Below are 19,920 nucleotides of genomic sequence, written 5' to 3' on the forward strand. Positions count from 1 at the left end.
AAGAATACATGAATCTATCTAGCTTATCTAAACCCTAACCTATGTAGCACTCAAAGGATGAATCCGAGCTTGCAAAATTATATAGAAAAACCACAACCTATGTAGCACTCAAAGGATGAATCCAAGCTTGCAAAATTATATAGAAAAACCCCAAGCCCAAGTTATTACTAAAGAGACAAGAATACATGAATTTACCTAGCTTATCTAAACCCTAACCTATGTAGCACTCAAAGGATGAATCCAATGATGAACACAAGAATACATGAATCTATCTAGCATATCTAAGCCCTAACCTATGTAGCACTCGAAGGATGAATCCAAGCTTGCAAAATTATATAGAAAGCCCAAGTTGTTACTAAAGACAAAATGAGAGAGGGGGGGGGGCGGGGAGCAAACTGATGGTGTTTAATGGTGCTCGCTGATTGTCATGGTCTCCCCGCCTTTCCTATCAGCATCTCCTAACACTCTCCCGCCTTTCCCACTACCTCATAGTCTAGCCTCTCCACCGGATTTCATGCGACTCCCCTTTGATGCCTTTGATTGCTCAAGATTGCTGATCCACTGTACTCATGCCAAGTCTAGTGTCAGGTCGGATCATAATCTTGGCAGACATGATGGAGAAAGCCCCTGTAGTAGTTGAAAGATAGCAGCACCTCAGTCGAAGCGCACGAGCGCCAACAACACAGTCAAGGCAAATGAGATACAAGTTATGCCAACAACACATGAAGGTCACCACAACTCTTAGTATAGCTGATGGATACAGTTGCGCGATAATCAATGGGCTTATCCCAATTCAATGGTTAGTCTCTCTCTCTCTCTCTAATCCAATTCCTATTACTAAATCAATGCTATGCTCCAGTGCAAATAATAGTATGATAATTGCAACAATTACTTCAGCTTTAATAGCTACTCCCTGTTGATAGCATTGTTCTCTGATCATACCGTTCTTCATTGAAAGAAGAGGGGAGTCTGCTACAACATCCCATTCTAATTTTTACCCTTGCCAAATCAAAACGCATTGTGGTGAGTTAACCCATTCCACTCCACATGGTTCTATGTTGTACAATTTATACATAGATGTTCTCTACCCTTTTCCATGCTCTTGGCTGCTGACTATGCTTTCTGTATGTTCTCTAATGCTTATGGAGATTACTCAGGTCTTTCTCAATGCCCAATCCATGGGTGTATCTATCAGAAACGTTGCAAAATATAATAATCGAAAATAGTTTATTTCATCAATTATGTAATGAACTCACCGATAGAGAAGCCTGTGGGATAGCCGTTGGTTGGCAAGATTCATATTGAAGAATTCATTGGATGTCAAGAAGGTTGCTCACAAAGCTGAATTGGTGCAAAAGTGAATCTCTCTTGAGCGTGCATTCATCTTCTTGTTCAAAAGGAACATCCACATCCAAAAGCATGTATGCGCTCCTTAATGTTCATAGTTGTGACCACTGACAACTCATTCCTTGCAAGGGACGGTTCCTACTTCAGTAAGGGATTCTCCTTCATCTCATGGATTTACATCCTCCTCCTCCTACTTTGAAGATGGCTCTTTCAAGAAACCACTTATCGGGTGTGATCTCCTTCTCCTCTCACTGAAAGAAATAGATGATTAATTTTTCAATAGATGGTATACTTATGTATTTGAATTGTATCTATGTTGGACCCTTTTATTTGTGAACTCCTGTTTTTCAAATGATTTTGATCATTGGTCCATGGCATTTGGTGATAGAGGCTCCAATCCTTTGGTCAAATTCTTTGGAGAAATGCAAAAAGTGTGGCTGCATGCCTAGAAATGCAGTTTGCCCCATTAGAAGCACATGTGGAACAAATATCTGATGGAGCAAATGATGTGGATGTTGTAGAAGATGTGCCTTTAGATGAGCTTGTTGGAATAATGCAGGGTCCTGTTTTCCAATTAATAGAGAATGCAATTACTGTTTTGGCTAGCAATGCTGTACTTCTGGCTTTGGTGGCTTTTGTTCCATTCACATTGGGTCGGATAGTCCACTCTGCTATCACTAAGATGATGGCTACTGTATCTCTTAGTGGAAAGCTTGCAGCTCCAACTTTTTCTAGTATTTCCATGCAATTACTTTTTGGGCTAGCAATGCTATATTTGTGGCTTTGGTGGCTTTTGCTCCATTCACATTGGGTCAGATAGTCCTCTTTGCTATCACTAAGATGATTGTGGCTGCTGGATCTCTTGGCGCAAAGCTTGCAGCTCCAGCTTTTCCTAGTACTAACTATGTTCCTTCATCAATTAACACATCCCAGGCTACCAATTATGTCCAGTTTGCTAGTGAAATTTTTAGCTCAAGAAATATGAGCTTTGGTGCAATAATTGAATCCCTACCTGCTCAGTGCTTTCCCAAGTATGGATGGAGCTGAAAAGTCCACAAATACTCTAGTTAATTCCCTGAGTTTCTCTGATGCTACTACTATCACAGTAGGTTATGGTGTTATTCTCCTCTGTGTCAGCTGTTATGTTTGCCTAATAGCTTAAACTGACTCACCAGAGGAGAGCCATTGACAGTAGGACAGATTCATAATTTGAGCCCAATGACTAAGATTGCTCCGTTTGTGGCAAGACATATTATGGTAGGGTTGAATTACTTGATGACATTATTTAAAGTTGCTTTCCTCTTGCTGATTGAGCTTGGAGTACTCTTAAGTTTGCTGGGCAGGAATGTTGCAAATTGCGTTCTTTTGGGCTTCACCTCTCACAAGTTCTCTGGTACATTGGCTCTTTGGTATAGTGTACATGCTCCACATCAGCGTGTTTGTAAGCTTGCTCTGGGAGTGATCCTCAAGTTTAATGGATGGAAGCCATTTCAGAAGTCTGTCAAGCAGAGCTCCTAGTTGGGCTGGAGCTAGTACTAAAAACAGGTCTGGATAGGCTGCAGCAGTCAGTGGCATTCTGAGCTCATTTGAGAGTGCCAAATAGCTGTCATTCTTACATGAAAGATTTCGTGATGATAGCCAAAAAGACTCTCTTGAGATTAGTTCCTCGAGTGGTTTTTGTGCTCTGACTGTTGAACTTGCAGACCAGCTTGAATGGCTCTCTGCATTCACTGAAGACAGTTCCTACTCAGGTAACTCTAGATCTGGCTACACTGAGTCTAGGTATGAGTATAGTGATAATCTGTATTATGGCTGTGACAGGTATGAATTCAGGCAGAAGTATGAGATCACAACATAAGAGAGGAGCAAACTTCAAAGGTCAAGGCAATCGAAGACATGCCGGCTGAAGAATTGATGGAGAATTTCTCCATGTCTCAGCACTTGCTAGAGCGCCTCTTGGCTTGCAGACCAGCTTGAATGGCTCTCTGCATTCCACTGAAGACAACTCCTACTCAGGTAACTCCACCCTTGTGTCGCTCGCAAGCACCAGGTGCCTTAGTAGCCATCCTGATAGCACTAGTTGCACCATCAACGTGCAAGAGACTTTCCAAACCTCAAGACCTGTTTCGGTCCTTGAGACAAGTTGTAGTTTCTACCCCACTTCCAATGTCATTGCACCCACTGTTGTGTGCAGCAGAGCTCAAAGCGAAAAGACTATCCTGAGATTAGTTGACATGGAGAACAGCTACTCGACTATAGAGTTTTTCCTGAGGCTTCTCTCCAAGGACTCCTAAAATTTTACCTCAAAGTTGGTGAAAGTTGCTAAACATGATTTGAGTACCTCCGACTTGGCCATGGCTCTAGTGAGATCTCTAAGAAAGTCTACCAGCTCTCTGTGGTATTTCATTATTGCCAACTGCTATCCTTGCTGTATTTGTTTGAAAGTCTAGGTTTTTTTTGTAAATGTAATTGGATATGAGAAAAGGGAAAAGAGAAGGGACGAGAGACCGGGACATTTTTCTATAGGGTGGTTGTGTAGGACAACTTTTCGAGAGCAGAGAGAGATTGAATTTAAAGGATGTAAAGTACTATATGTGACATAGGCTTTAGTAGAGGTGGATAGGATTGAATTGTGGATACCTAGGGTATAGGATAGGACCAAGATAGACAATGAAAGAGATCTAGAAGCATAAGCTAGGAAGGTTGAAAGATGACATGACGAGGTAGATAAAGAAGGCATTCGAGAAGAAGAAGAAAAAGAATTTGAAGCAAAAGATGATGACTTTGAGTAGACTGGATGTCACAAAGGTAGAATGGCATGGATATGTTATCCAAGTATGGTATGACACCATGTAAGCCTCTTTCAGTGCCATTGGAGCAAAATGTGAAGTTGAGTGTTGATGTTGGAAATGCGATAGAAGACCTTACTATATTCAAAAGGATAGTAGGAAGTTTGATTTACATGACTATCACCACGATGAAACTTAAGCTATGTTATTGGCCTTTGTCTCACTTGGATACAGTGATGCATATTGAGATATGTAAAGTCTACTTTGCATTATGGAATTTTTTTATGAGGCAAGTAAAGATATATAGGTGTTTGGATACACGGATGCAGATTGGGATGGTAGCATGTCTGATAGAAGATCTACTAATAGATTCATGTTTTCCCTTAGTAGCAGAGTAATTACATGGAGTAGAAAAAAGCAACCTACAATTGTTTTATCGAGTATATAGGTTGAGTATAGAGGTATTGCTATGGCAACATGTGAGGTGGTATGGTTGCGAAAGTTATTAGGTGATTTGGATATGCAGGGAGATGGTCTAGTTGCCATTCATTGTGGAAACATGAGCAACATACGCCTAATTAGGAACCCTAGATACAATTGAGCATGAGAGAAAGTGTTGAGATGGCAAGCTTAATATGTGCAGACATTGATGATGGACCCACTTGGTTAGATGGGTCTGTACGTCTACACTTACCATATCGGTGGTCATTATGATTCTCACATGGCCACTGACTTATAACTTATTATATTTAGTTTTTTGCACTTATCTAGAGTTAGTATAGTTATAGTGCTAGTCAATTAGTATAGTCAACTATGCAATGTTTAACTTAGTAAACCACTTTCTTTTATCTTATGTTTTTGAGTGAGCTTTCTCTTGCATGTATGGTATGTGTTTGACATAGCAACTTAAGCAAGTCTGTCCACCATGCAATTCTTGACAAGTTTGTGTGAGTAAATAATAAATCTCTTGGATTAAAAAAATAAAGAGAGAGGACTATGTTTTGTTATTATTTATGTGTTAAGATAGTGCATCCCGAGACCAATCCTTGGAGTATAGGAGAATCGTAAGGGGCCACATCGTTTTATTGGGTGTGCTCTCTATGTGTGTATAACATGGTAAATTAGTCACCCATGTATAGGAAGCTCCCTATGCTTGGAGTCAAGATAGGCTTGACATTCATGTCTACAAATGCAATATTTAGATAGATCGGTTCGTATTATCCAAATGCTCATAGTCACCACGAGGTTGTGTGGGTTTGTTTGTGTATGTAAGAGCCCCAACTAGAGCCGATAGAGCTAGTGTCAGACCCATTTTTGGGCCCAAAAATCCTTGACTCATACACTTTGCTCAACCTCTAATTTGTACCTATCCATGCACAAGAATGTCTCTATCATAGCATCCTTGTTTTGAAGAAAGGATGCAAAAGTATAAAATTGGGTGAAATATCATGTCTCTATAAAAGAGCTTTAGCATGCATGACATCTGAGCCTTGATAAATGTCAAGGCCTAGTGAACACTCAACTTCTCTTAAGAAAAAAATTAACAACTATCATGCAATCATCAATAATGCGAATGAATTGAGTTATGTCCTTTTTATACCAATATTTCAATATCAAATTAAGCAAGTGGCTATTGCAACCATTGTAGGTAATGTTTGGATAATGGTCTTATACAAACTATATTTTTGTATTCTTTGATTATCTATAACCACTTGAACCACATTATAATGCCCTATCTCTTCAATGGTTTTGCCTAAAATCTTTGTAATATAATCAAATGATTTAATTTTTCTTGTGCTATCTATAGCTTTTATGAATGTCTCATGCCTTGGTGAAGCCAACATGATGTTTAGTAATAGTCACCATTGCATTAATACAATAGTGTATCCACTCATATCCAAGTTTCATAGAACCACTCTCTCAACCCACTTCCTACACCTCTAAGAAAACCTCATCAAGAATATCTTGCCATCATATCAAGTGATAAGATGGTAGGGAAAAGCCAATCCCAAACTCCCGAATGTTCCATCACGCATCTTTCCAATTCATTATCTATGATTGTCATTGCATGGCAAAAAAAAAAGATAACCTTAGCCAAGGCCATTTGTGCTTCTTTTAATTGTGTCAAACAAAAAACTCTCATGGAGAGAGGCTTGATGGACACTCACTTTGTTTTTGGATTGATAACTTCCCCCATTGTGTTGTACTTGAAAATCTCTAGAGTTACAAGTATGGGGTGTTTGAGACTAAGATATGTTTACTTGATTACCAATGTTGTGTAACTCAAACATTTGAATGTTAGCTCATGATACTCTTGCAAGCAGGAGCTATCTTGCTTTCATGGTTGCCTCGAATGGCTTTGGTTGCTTGTTTGGTGGTTAGACATTGATACACACACATGATCTTTGTCATATGACCAAGGAAATGGTCCCTAATGTGAGGTGTACCATTGGACTTCATGATATGAAGAAAATTGCACATGTAATGCATACATCTATCTAATAGGTTTTTGGCAAATTGCCACTCTATCCTTGGTGGCTTCTTTTTGTAGTCGCGGACTTGACTTTGCATTAATCTATTCAGACAACAAGCAAAATTGTGGGATTGATGTCCTCATATTCTTAGATATTGCAATGCACATGAAGCTAACAAGTAAGTGATCAATGATCCCTAATCTATAATGTTACTAGTTACAAGTTATAATACATTGGTAATAGAATAAAATAAACAAACAAGCAATACATGAAATAATCCATGGAACAAACAAGCAAGCAAATAGACGAATGAACAATACAACAATACATGAAACAATCAATTGTTTAAACCCCTAACCTTAAATATACAAGTTAAGTGCAATAGAAAATAAAAACAATGCACTCACATGTGAATACACCCATATTACTACTTAATTATTATTATTATTATTTTGTATCTCGTGGACTTGTTTAACTACCATATCATGAAGTAACATTGCTCAAGCTAGGATTTTAGTCCATTAAAGAAAGATCGTACATATTTAATTCCTATTATCTAACCCAATGCTTCATATCTAGTATAACTATAGCCTATGAGACAACCAAATACCCAAGGCACTGGCACTTTGTGATTGATCCAATGAATTTAAAAGCAAAAAACCAAGACTAGTAAAAAATCAAGGACTAACTCTTGCTCACGTTGGAACAAGGCTTATGTGTTGCCGCTAACATACTCATATGCCTAAGTGTAAACAATGTCTAGCCTATATTTTTGAATATTTGAAGCTCAAAATTGAAGGCTCAAGACTCAAATGAATTTTTACAAGGAAATGAAGGTATAAGCCATAAAGCATGTTAGAGGTGGTGAAGTTGGGATGTATGCAATGTCAATGGGAAGCAAATAAATGCTATGAGGCCATGAGTTCCTTGTTAAAATAGTGTATTTGGAGCCAAAATGCATATCAAAAGACCTTAGTTTGTGTGGAAATGTGATGCGGGCAGTCAAAATGACAAAAAATTGGCCAAATTAAAGGGACATGCCCATGACTCAAAGGGTATGCACAATAGAGAGGAAAAGGCACCTTATGTAATCATCAAGGGAAAAGAAGGAAGAAAAGAAATGCGAAAAAATATGTGCCCAAAATGGATGACGTTTTTATTCATGTTTATGTAGAGCTTGCTCATTGCCCTCTACACCATGATACCACTCTTGCAGTATGATGTGGTTATATCAAAATTTGATTTTTTAGTATTTCTTTGGTCAGAATGTAGATTTCTTCTCTCACATGCTTGCATAGCCATAAAAACCGGTTCATATGAGAGAGGGGATAAGTGAGATGAAAGTGTGAGGTAAAGGGAGCGACGGATCGAAGGTTGGACTTGAGAGCTATGGCGGGAGAGCAAGAGCAAGAAAGGGAGAGACTAGAAATGGGAACTCCAACAATCACAATGTGTGACCGGGCCTTCCTTTATTCAAACTGTCACTAAAAGAATAAAGAATAAAGTGACAGTGATGGGCGTCTGTCACCTGCAGTGTGCAGTGGCGGTGACTATTAGTGTAGTAATACACGGGCGGCTAGGTAGATGTGCCACGTCATCTCATCCCACACCCATCAACCTCCTGAGGAAGGCAAAGCACTTTGTAGAGAGGCTTTTCGTGAGCAGACCTGCAGGATTCTGGTCAGTCGAGATCTTGACAAGATCAACAGACTTGTCCTTAACGACCCTATGTATGAAGTGATACCTCACCTCAATGTGTTTCGTCTTCGCATAGAAGACGAGATTCTTGGCTAACTGAATAGCACTCATAGAATCGGAATGCAGTGTAGGGATAGCATCAATATCAAGGTCAGCAACTAAATGACCCAACCAAATGGCCTCCTTGCAAGCCTCAGTGGATGCAACATACTCGGCCTCAGTAGTAGAAAGGACCGTGCATTTCTGCACCTTAGACATCCAAGAAACAACACCTTTAGCATAGGTGAATACATAGTCGGAAGTGGACTTCCTACTATTTGCATGTCCTGCATAATCAGAGTCAGTGTACCCCACCACTCTTGTATCCTAGCTGCCATAGCATATGCACATATCTACAGTGCCCTTCAGGTACCTCGTGATACCCTTTACAACATCCCAATGCTTCTTGCAAGGTGTAGCCATATAGCGTACCACAACACCAACTGCAAAGGCAATATCTGGACGAGTGGCTATCATGGCATACATAAGACTGCCCATTGCGGATGCATAGGGAATCTTGGCCATCTTGGCCCTCTACTCATCTGTCTGCGGACAATCAGCCTGTGATACCTTCACATAAGAAGATAATGGACAGTCAGTGGGCTTTACGTCCTGCATGCGAAAGTGCTCAAGGACTTTATGAATGTACTCCCTCTATGACAAGTAGAGGAGTCCTTGATGCCTGTCGCGTCTAATGTGCATACCAAGTATGTGAGTGGCATGTCCCAGATCTTTCATCTCAAGGCTCTTCTTGAGTTGAGCCTTAAGAGCATCTAGCTCATCATGAGCTTTTCCTGCTATCAGCATATCATCCACATAGAGTACCAAAATATATAAAGAACCATCACGGGCTTTCTTCGTGTAAAGACACGGATCCATAGCCCTTCGATTGTAGCCCTGTGACTGCATAAATGCATTAAACTTATGATACCACTCCCTAGGTGCTTGTTTCAAGCCATAAAAACTTTTCTTTAATTTGCACACTAGGTATTGCTTGCCAGGTTTTGCAAAGCCCTTAGGCTGCTCCATATAAATCTCATCATGCAAGTTTCCATGTAAGAAAGCCGTCTTGACATCCATTTGGTATAAATCCAAGTCAAGAGCAATCAAAGCCAAGACTAAGCGCAGGGTGGTCATCTTAACCACAGGAGAATAGACCTCGTCAAAGTCCACACCATGCTCCTGCTTAAAACCCTTTGCTACCAATCTACCCTTGTATGCCGGCTTGGGGTGTCCAGGGGTACTTTTTAGCTTGTACACCCACTTGCATGGCAAAGCCTTCTTGCCCGTAGGCAAGGAAACCAAATCCTAAGTGTCATTCTTATGCAGGGAGTCTATCTCAGATTACATAGCCCTCTCCTAGGAGTGATTGTCACCCCTGCGCATAGCCTCATCATAGGTGAAAGGCTCTCTTGTATCTGTAACCAAGACATAATGCATCGAGGGCTGAAATCTATCAGATGGACGTTTGTCTCTAGTAGACCGTCTCACGGCAGGCTCTGCTGCTTGCCCAGCTGCCTGTCCAACACCCTAACCATGAGCATCTGCTGCAGCTGTAAGCTCTCCAACTGGCTCTGCAGGAGCTCTCGGCTCCTCCTGAATTATGACCCTACGGATCTTAACAACTCTCTCAGGCTGCCTATACATTTTGTCTTCATGGAAGACTACATCATGACTGCGGATGACTTTCCACGCCCGCGGATCCCAGAGACAGTAACCCATCTCGCCTGCATCCCCATAACCAAGGAAAATCCATTTGATATTCTTGGGATTCAGCTTACTTCTCTTGTCCCTGGGCACATGGAAAAATGCCTCACATCCAAAGACACGGAGATGCGCATAAGAGGGAGGTTTTCTAGTCCATACCTTCTCTGCAACCTGGAAATCCAAACCACTAGAGGGTGATCTGTTTATGACATGCACAACTATACTAACTACCTCAGCCCGAAAGCTCTGTGGTAGGCCTGCATGGCTAAGCATACTGCGTACACGCTCCTGGATGGTTCTATTCATCCGCTCAGCCAAACCATTCTGGTGGGGGGGGTGTAGGGGGCGGTCAACTGACGCTTAATACCCCTCTCATCACATGACTGCTCAAAAGCACGTGAGACATACTCACCCCCATTATCTGTCCTTAGGCATTTTAGCCTATACCTAGACTAGTTCTCAACCAATGCAATCCATCTCTGAAACACAGCCAAGTCATCAGATTTCAGCTTAATGGGATAAGCCCAAACTTTTCGTGAAAAATCATCTATGAACATAACAAAATACTTTGCACCACCCATAGATTGACAAGGCATGGGTTCATAGACATCCGAATGTACCAATGCCAAGGGCTCACTCATGCATGGCCTACCAGACTTCTTATGCGTAGACCTAGTCTACCTGCCATAAAGACAATGCTCACATGAATCAAAACATGCATAATCAAGGAGTGATAAGTATTGCAAACCAGAAAGCATTTTCATTTTCTTCAAAGACATATGGCCCAAACGGGCATGCCAAAGAGATACATGTGGGATAGAACCCACAGACAAAACATGATCAAGAGAAGAAGCTGATACAATCAAGGGATAGAGACTGCCAGCCTTGGCACCTCTCATAATCACAAGTCTGCCATGAGTGATCTTCCATGCAAAGTCTCCAAAACATACATGATATTCTGCGTCATCAAGCTGTCCAGCTGACATGAGATTGCGTATCAAAGCAGGTACATGACGTACATCATGCATAACAAAACTGCTGCCAGAAGGAAACTGCAGCCTAACATCACCAAGGCCTACAATATCAAGAGAGCTGTCATCACCCAAGCGCATAGAACTTGAAACGGTACGGTATAAATGAAACCACTCTCGGCAAGGTGTCACATGAAAGGACGCACCTGAGTCCAAGAGCCAACACTGTGCATACACAGAGTGTATCTCTGTTATCTGCGTAGCACTAGAAGAGGTTGCTAGGATATAATCATCATCATCAACATTCTCAGGCTGCATAACATTGATCTCTTTAATTTTAACACTGGACTTTGCAGGCACTATGCTGCGATTAGAAGACTTATCCTGCACTTTGTCTTTCCCCTTACCTTTGTGCCTTTCATTGTGCAATTCATGGCATTGTGGCCTAATATGGCCCTTTTTCCCACAATGATGACAAGTAACATCTGCATTCTTGCCACGAGATTTGCTACGTGACTTTCCACGAGACTTGGACTGAGATTTTTGAGAATCCCGTCCACAGCCACTACCACTGCCATGCTTTCCATATCCATCATTCCTGCCTCTAACTGTCATAGCATGAGACACACGAGAGGCATCCAAATTCTTACGGTTAACCTCTTCCTGCAGAAGAGCACTCTCAACATTAGATAATATCAAGGTAGCAGTAGAGGCACATAATGCAGTGTGGAATACATCCCATGACTCATTAAGAGTACCAAGCAAGAAAAGAGGAGTGACATCCTTTGCAAAAGTGATGTCCTGCGAAGTCAAGTTCTTGAGTATAGCATGGAACTGGCTCAAGTGAGCAGACAGTCACATTCTCCTTCATACGCAGATCCATAAGCTGCTTCAGCCAATACATATGACTCGTTGGACTTTTCTTGTCATAGAGATTTTTTATCTTTTCCCACAACTGCCATGCACTCTGTTCTTCCTCAAAGACATTATAGTGAACTTGTTCTGTGAGAGACAATACAATAGTGGACTTGCATAACTCATGAAGCTCAAGCCATTCCTCATCTGGCATAGTTGCAGGCGGGATTCCCGCTTAACCTCAAAGGTTTGATCTGCGATTTCTGCACCAACACCTGCCATATCTGGCTCTTTCAATAAGAGCAATTCATACCATCAAGCTTAGTGATGTTGAAAAAAGCATGATCAATGGATGAACTCGCCATAATGCAGGCTGGAAGAGTGTAGATAGTGCAAAATTGCTTGTTGTTTACTGGAGAAAATGACCACAAAATCACCAAAATAGAGGAAAAATAGCAAGGAAAGTGGAACCAAAGCTGCTGCCCACCAAGTACTAGTGAAAATACATAATTTCAGAGTGTTTCAGCATGAAAAATCCATGTCAATCCATACATATATGCTTGCTGTAATAAATTTCAGATTTCAGTAAAAGAGAGCTAACAGTGCCAAAATCGGATCCCAAGGCAATCATATATTGCCAAGACCAAAGTCGGCATCATGCGGGCATAGCATAAGCATATGACGACCGATAAGCATGAATCCAATACCCAAGTATGTCATACAAACATCTGCCAGTGAGTAGGCACACCCCCCAGGCAACGGGGTAAAGTGTTCCTGCCACTACCAAAACTTGACACAAGTAGGTATCAGTTCACAAAGATACGGATCCAAAACTGAGACTTAGCTCAAAGTAGGTATCAGTTCACAAGTAAGTGTTCCTGCCACTACCAAAACTTGACACAAGTAGGTATCAGTTCACAAAGATACGGATTCAAAACTGAGACTTAGCTCAAAGTAGGTATTAGTTCACAAGTAAGTGTTCCTGCCACTACCAAAACTTGACACAAGTAGGTATCAGTTCACAAAGATACGGATCCAAAATTGAGACTTAGCTCATAAGCATACAATGAACCAAGACATATGATGTATCATCCCAAAATGTAAGAAGTCCCAAAGTCTCAAGTGTCTGACTGCTCAATAGCATGTAACGGCTCAATGCATAAAAGTACCACCTGCTCAATGTCTGATAAGTATTCAAGAATGTTCCCACTGGCACAAAAGCCGTATGTACGAGTTCAAGAGCTCAAGCCAAGGCAAGACACAGTGCCAATGACATAAGTCCAAGACAATACATCAATAGTACATCCCGAACATGTAGGCGGTAGAGCATTCGTATGTAGCATTCGTAAGCTTGTAAGGCATCAAATACATCATTTGTAACACTCGAAACATAGCCCATAAGCCAAACACCTTTAGCCCTGTCTATTTCAACATGTAAATCCATGTTGAAACTGAGCAAATAGTGGGTCAATCCATCTCCAAAAGCATATCCAAACAATGCATATACATCCCCATAGTTTCGAGCATCAATAGGCATGAACATACATCTCATAACCATAATCCATGACCGTGAAGCATCCAAGAGGCAAGTGCTGCCCTATTTCCAGCTTGTGAACAGTGAAATTTGAGCAAGGCTCAATCCAGCTCTAAAAGCCTATCCAAACAATGGCACATCATCCCCAACCATATAGGCATTTACCGAGTACAAAAGGGCATCATCGGACCATCACCACTGACCGTAGGCATGAGAAGCAGGGGCTGCCCTATATTATAGTATGTAGACCTGTGATTTCTTAGCCTATCTGAGAATGTGGAGCTCAAAGCTCAAAGGCTAAGTGACATAGATCAGTACCAAAGGGCATAGAGCAAGGCCAAGGTGGTTATTGAGTGCCCAATGAGCTCCAATAGGAAGTGGGAGCTGGAGGAAGAGGAATGCCACGTTTGTAGAGTGTTGCCATAGCAGGGCGCAGCCTGCGTGATCTCTGAACATGCCTAGACTACCACGTGTGCTGGGGAAGATGAATGAGGAGGGTAGGTAGGCACTAGTAGTGCTCCAAGAAGCCTTGAGTGGGCTCAAACCACATGGAGCACAAGGGGGAACTGCTAACGGGCTTGAATCAGTCGTTCTTCAGTTGTTGGATTTCAACGCAATTTGTATGGAGTCATGCTGACTAGGAGGAGGCAATCGAGGGCCAGTGAGGGCCAATGAAGATGAAAAGCCCAATGCAAGGGCTCACAAAGCTCAATGAAGCCCAGTGAAGAAAGAGGCTTCAAACTCCAAGTAGAAGTTTATCAATGGCTATCCTTATTCCTTGCTGTCCATTGTTTGACCTGTAAACTGAAGTCTAGGCTGAAAGAGAGGCTTTAGGCTGAGCTCACAAGAGCCCAAACAAGTCCTGAGGCATGGCCAACAAGTCCCGGGAGGGTGGGGGGAACAAGTCATACCTTGAAGCTTTGAGCTACGGCTGCCATGAGGACTGCAAGCTGTAGGTATTCATTTGAAAGCTGAAGTAATGCAAGTCAAGGTCGAGCTCCACGGGATCGGAGAGCCAAGCTCTGATACCAGTTGAAAGGGAGTGACAGATGGAAGGTTGGACTCGAGAGCTATGGCGGGAGAGCAAGAGCAAGAAAGGGAGAGACTAGAAATGGGAACTCCAACAGTCACAATGTGTGATCGGGCCTTCCTTTATTCAAACTGTCACTAAAAGAATAAAGAATAAAGTGACGGTGACGGGCGCCCGCCACCTGCAGTGTGCAGTGGCGGTGCTGTCAGTGTAGTAATACATGGGCGGCTAGGCAGAGGCGCCTTTACCCCCAACATGAGGGATATGTACATGGATAAAATGATGAATGTTGGAGTGTTAAGGAGATCAAAAAGCTTGCATCAGTGATCACATGGTGCATTAGTTTGGTCCATTGGCTCGTATATTCTTGCAATACCTAAGACATGCATAAAATAGTGAAAATAACATGTAAGTGATAACTCTTTCAACATAATTTGTGAAAGTGTCCATATGAAATATTTCCATGGGTTAAAATTGGCTCTTTTCATCTCTATTCTTGATTACTTCTAGTTTCTCCTATATTTTATTGTGAGAAATAGCCAAAAAATAAAAAATACATAGGAAAATATTAGAAAAGAAATAAATATATAAAAAATCATGAAAAAATAGTGATGATTCTCAAGCTACTCTTCATCATAAAACATGGCATGTTTATTAGAAGTAAGAAAAACATCCATAACTAAGTGCGGTTGTTAATAGCACCAAATTGGGCTCGGTACCCCTGTAATTTAGAGAATTTGCAATAAAATATTTTCAATATTTTGCTATTATTGAAACATTATTATGCTTGGCCTTGTGATTATATGTGAGCTATGGTAACATGAGACTAATGGCCTTAGCGCCATGACTTTGCAATGCCACACTACGATGTAGTCTTGTATTAATGGAAAAAAATAAGGCATATTACCATTGAGCTATTTGAGCTCAAAGAATCCAATAATCACCTCAATACATCCTTATGACATCCATTAATGATCTAGGTACCAAATAGGCATCAATAGAAGCTTGAATGAGCGCCAAAGCCTACTAGTAGATCAATTTCTATGGACATAGATGCATGCCTCATTACTCAGGTCAACATTGTCCAAACCTATGATGACACTCACATGAGGAATCAACAATTTGGTCCTAAAGTTGTCAGAGTTGCAGGCATCGACAATCACAACAATCAATGGCAAAGAGAATGTCTTCAAAAATAACAAAATGAAATATGTAAGGGACCTCAAATGAAGATTATGCAGGAAGGAAGCATGTTTATTATCAGATGAGTAGTTGGTTCTCAGAGGTAAGTATCCAAAGGATGAAATGCAGATTGATGAGTTGCCTTTGGAAGAAGATGCTATTGTTCGTCTTTCTTCATAGGATGGTAAAGGTGAGGAGCCATACAGTTGGAGGGAGATATAGAGCTATCTGTAGTAGCATGCGATCTCAAAGTAGATGAGTTCACATGCATAATGGCTACTCCTATACTTGATGATTTTGGAGCCATAGGAGACATGCTGTCTTTCAAAATGGATATTACCACCAAGGAACAACTTGAGAAGCAACCCTTGTAGAGTCACACCAACTTCCTATAGTAGCTCTAATGATCAGTTACCTAGCACTCTTTCTAGGTCACAAGTGGAAATGGCCTCCCATTTAAAGCAATAAGGCCCTTATATCTATGCTACCTAGGAAGCTTGCTAATTGCCCTATCTAGGGTTTCAAGATGGAGAAAATGGTTTGAAGAAAATAATATAAGCTCTATTTTGAAGCAATAAATGCCCTAGTTGATGGTTGGCACTTAGTAGAAGAATCAGTGGTGACCATTTCTTTGCTGACATTTGTGAGGAAGAGCAGTTGAAATCACCATGGATGTTGGAAAGAAAAATTGAAGAAGAAGAAGAAAGAAAAATCTTCTCCTTAAAGCCTCATCAAAGCCATTAACAATGATGCTCCACTTGTTGCTCTTGAGGTTAAGAACATACTTGCTACTCCAAGCTTTGATGGTGAGAAGTGAAGATCAAGAAAAGAAATGAAGATTTTCTTGCTAGATAGATTTCTTCCATAAAAGCTTGCCAAGACTTTAAAAAAAGAGAGAAGAGCATGTTTCAAAAGTAACAATCACTTTTTCCCTTCTCCAACTTTAGCGGAGGCCCATTTTACCATAATACATTTTTAAAAAAAGTCTTTAAAAAAGTAACGACCTACTAATTTGTCCATCCATAGTCATATCTATCCCTTCTAGCTTCAAAGATCTCTAGATTTGTCTTCTTCCAACTGTACATGTCTTGCAAGTCATTGTTAGTCATAGTCCATGTCTTGTACCTATAGTACCTATAGAGTATGTTTCAAAAGAAACTATCACTTTTCCCCTTCTCCAAATTCAGTGGAGATCCATTTTACCATAATACCTCAAAAAATGCCCATAAAAATGATGACATGCTAATTTGTCCATCCACAACCATATCTATTCCTTCTAGCTTCAAAGATCTCCAAAATTGCAATCTTCCAAAATTGTAGGTGTCTTGCAAGTCATAATCGTTGTCTTGTATCAGTAATACTTGTATGAAATAGGTTTTTATGATGAAAATTGAGACTGAATATGAAGAAATAGAGGAGAGAATAGATCATACCAATGTTTTGATACCACTTATCATGAAGGGACTTGAGAAGAGAGAGAAAGAGAAGAGAGAAGAATGCAAAAAAGAGAAGAAGAGTGCAAAGGAGAGAGAAAATCTAGATGAGGAGAGATAAATACTAGAAACAAAGAGAGGAAAATAGGAAAGGAGAGAAATGGCTAATAACCATGAAAGGATAGGGAGAGCTAGAGAGGTGAAGGACAAAGTTGTATTATTGTGCAAAAAGTATGATGGTGTGCATACATCCTTTGCCCATTTTATATGCCCCTATCCACTCTATGACACATTGTACCGGCATTGAGGAGCTCTTCCCCTCCAGTTTACTTCAGCCTAAGTTAGCTCTTCAATAAGAATATCCTAGGTTAGACACACATTCCCATTAAGGATGGTGTCGAGCTCTCTATCAAGACCATGCCCCTACTCCATCGAAAGTGGTAGTGGTCGGTGAGCTCTATTGGGACCACCAACTGCTACAATAGAGGTAGAGGATAGAGATTGTGAGGAAAAGGTGGGGACTGGTGGTGGAATGGTGGGCCTCAGTTGTTGGGGGCACTTGGGGTTGGGGCTCGGGCTCTCGAGGAGGAAGGGAAATTAGGGTTGGGGTTGGGGCACCTGGGTCCAGGGCTTGTGGGATGGGGGTACTTGGGCCTGGCGCTGGGGCTTAGGCTCATGGGACAGGCACTTTTGGATCAAGGGCTCAGGCTTGGTCTCATGGGGCTCTGAGGCCTGGGGTTGGGGTTGGGCTCGAGCTCATGGGGCTCAATAGGCTAGGTAGGCTCATGGGGTTTGGTGGGTTGGGGCTTTGTCTAGTGGTTAAGTTGGGGTGATGCTTGTACTTTCTATAAGCATGAATGTGGTCTAGTGGGCTCTATCTTAGGCTCGGTCTCTTTCATTTCTAGTGCTCTTTGTAAGTGTGTGTCCCTCTCATGGGAGATGGGGGATCTCAGCCTAGCTTGTCATTGATGAAGAGGAAGGATAGTGAGAATTTCTCTCATGTGATGGTATGAGATTCCTCATGATTCAAAAGTATGTAATACCACATTCGCAAGTGGCACATGCTAGAGGGCATCCATATCCACTTGTGGAGGGCCTTTTAGTTGTGGAGGACTCTTGTATCACTTAGTGGTGACCCTCATGTGTGGTGAATCCTGCATGGGTCATCATCAAGTGAGAGAGGGCCCTTCCAATTGGAAAGGCCCCCCGTATCACTTGGTGGTGACCCTCATGTGTAGTGAAGCCCACATAGGTCACCATCAAGTGAGAGAGACATGTCCCACTTGCAGAGAGACCCATAGTATTGCTTGGTATTGACTCTCATATTTGATAAAGCCCCCATGGGCCACGAAGGGAGGGAGGGCCCTCCTAGTTATCATCGAGCAAGGGAGATCCCCATGGGAGGGAGACCCCCATATCCCTTGGTGATGACCCTCATGTGCAATGAATCCCCCATGGGTCACCAACATAGGAAGGCCCCCATATCCCTTGGTGATGACCCTCGTGTGAGATGAAGCCCACATAGGTCACCACCAAGCAAGGGAGATCCCTCCCACCTATGGAGAGACCTCGTATCACTTGTAGTGGCCCTTGTGTATGGTGAAGCGGGCATGGATCACCATCAATTGAGGGAGGGTCCTCTCAATTCTGGAGGGCCCCCGCATCACTTGATAGTGAGACTCTCATGTGTAGTGAAGCCTAAATGGGGCATCACTAAACAAGGAAGGTCCCTCCCACTTATACAAGGCCCTTGTATCACTTGGTGGTGACCCTCATGTAGGTGAAGCTTGCATGGGTCACCACCAAGTGGGGGAGGCCCCTCCTAATTGCAAAGAGATATCGTATCACTTGGTGGTGACCCTCATTTATGATGTGGGTAAGAATTTATTTAGGTGGTTTGTTTGGATTGGATAATTATTTTGACCCATTTGGCTTATTCTCTCTTTTATGAATAAGAAATAGGATAGAGTACAAGTTAGAGTTTGAGGATGACATGGAGGAAACCATATATAAAAAGATTTTTATGTTCCTCCACAATGTGTGATCTCATTTTCATGCTCATGAGTTATCATGCATGTTTACTTCACCACTTGTTATTGAGAATGTTTTGCATTCCTATACAAATGTGCTAAGTGTCCACATGGAGGCATAGTGAAGAATAACTTCATGTGGCACAGTGACCATAAAGACACAAGAATATGTTCACACTAATGATTTTCTGACAAAAAAAAGCGCAAAAAAAAGCTAGCCAAGGCACTGGATAAATTACTTGGCAATATACACAAGGATATAGAGAATTGCCCAATATACTCAAAGCGATGTCTTTTGTAATCCTCCTTTGCATTCGTTTGCTATTTGCATCTCCTATGTAAGAATGAATCAAAAGGGATTTCACAAGGATATCATACTGAGTACAAAAAACAATATACCATTACCATTGGAGAGGTTGAGGAGGCAAATGAGATGATACCCTTTGACGTAGAGGAGAAGAGAGTGGAGGCTACTTTGTAGAGTTTTGAATTAAGGCCTAACTGCCCTTGACAAGCTAGAGGGTGTGCAATCGGTTGATGCATGTGAAGAAGGAAGCATGTCTACATTTACTCTGTCAGATGACCAAGACTATTTGTTGTTGGCCAATATAACGAATTCACTAGACATCTATGAGGATTACAATCTCACAATCTTAGCACAATTTAGTGAGGCTGGGTGGGTAGTGGATGATATAGATCTACATCTCTTGGTCAATTGTGTGATTAAAGATACAAAGTTTATTAGAAGTGATAAGATCCTCAAAAGCATTTAAGTGGAGGCCATGGCTTATGAGCAGTAGTGATTGCCTACTAAAGAAGAAAGAGTTGCAA

General features: G+C 41.5%; 1 long non-coding RNA gene across 1 annotated transcript; it reads left to right on the forward strand.

Moving 5' to 3' along the window:
- Positions 1-330: 330 nt before the first annotated feature.
- Positions 331-3,875, forward strand: LOC148024931 (uncharacterized). The gene is made up of 3 exons (XR_015693376.1): positions 331-1,576; positions 2,763-3,098; positions 3,169-3,875. It is a non-coding gene; the product is annotated as an uncharacterized LOC148024931 (long non-coding RNA).
- Positions 3,876-19,920: the final 16,045 nt, after the last annotated feature.

This window comes from Lygodium microphyllum, chromosome 15 (assembly GCF_053477565.2).
Source record: "Lygodium microphyllum isolate KBCC chromosome 15, Lygodium_microphyllum_v1.1.10, whole genome shotgun sequence".
Classification (NCBI taxonomy): Eukaryota; Viridiplantae; Streptophyta; class Polypodiopsida; order Schizaeales; family Lygodiaceae; genus Lygodium; species Lygodium microphyllum.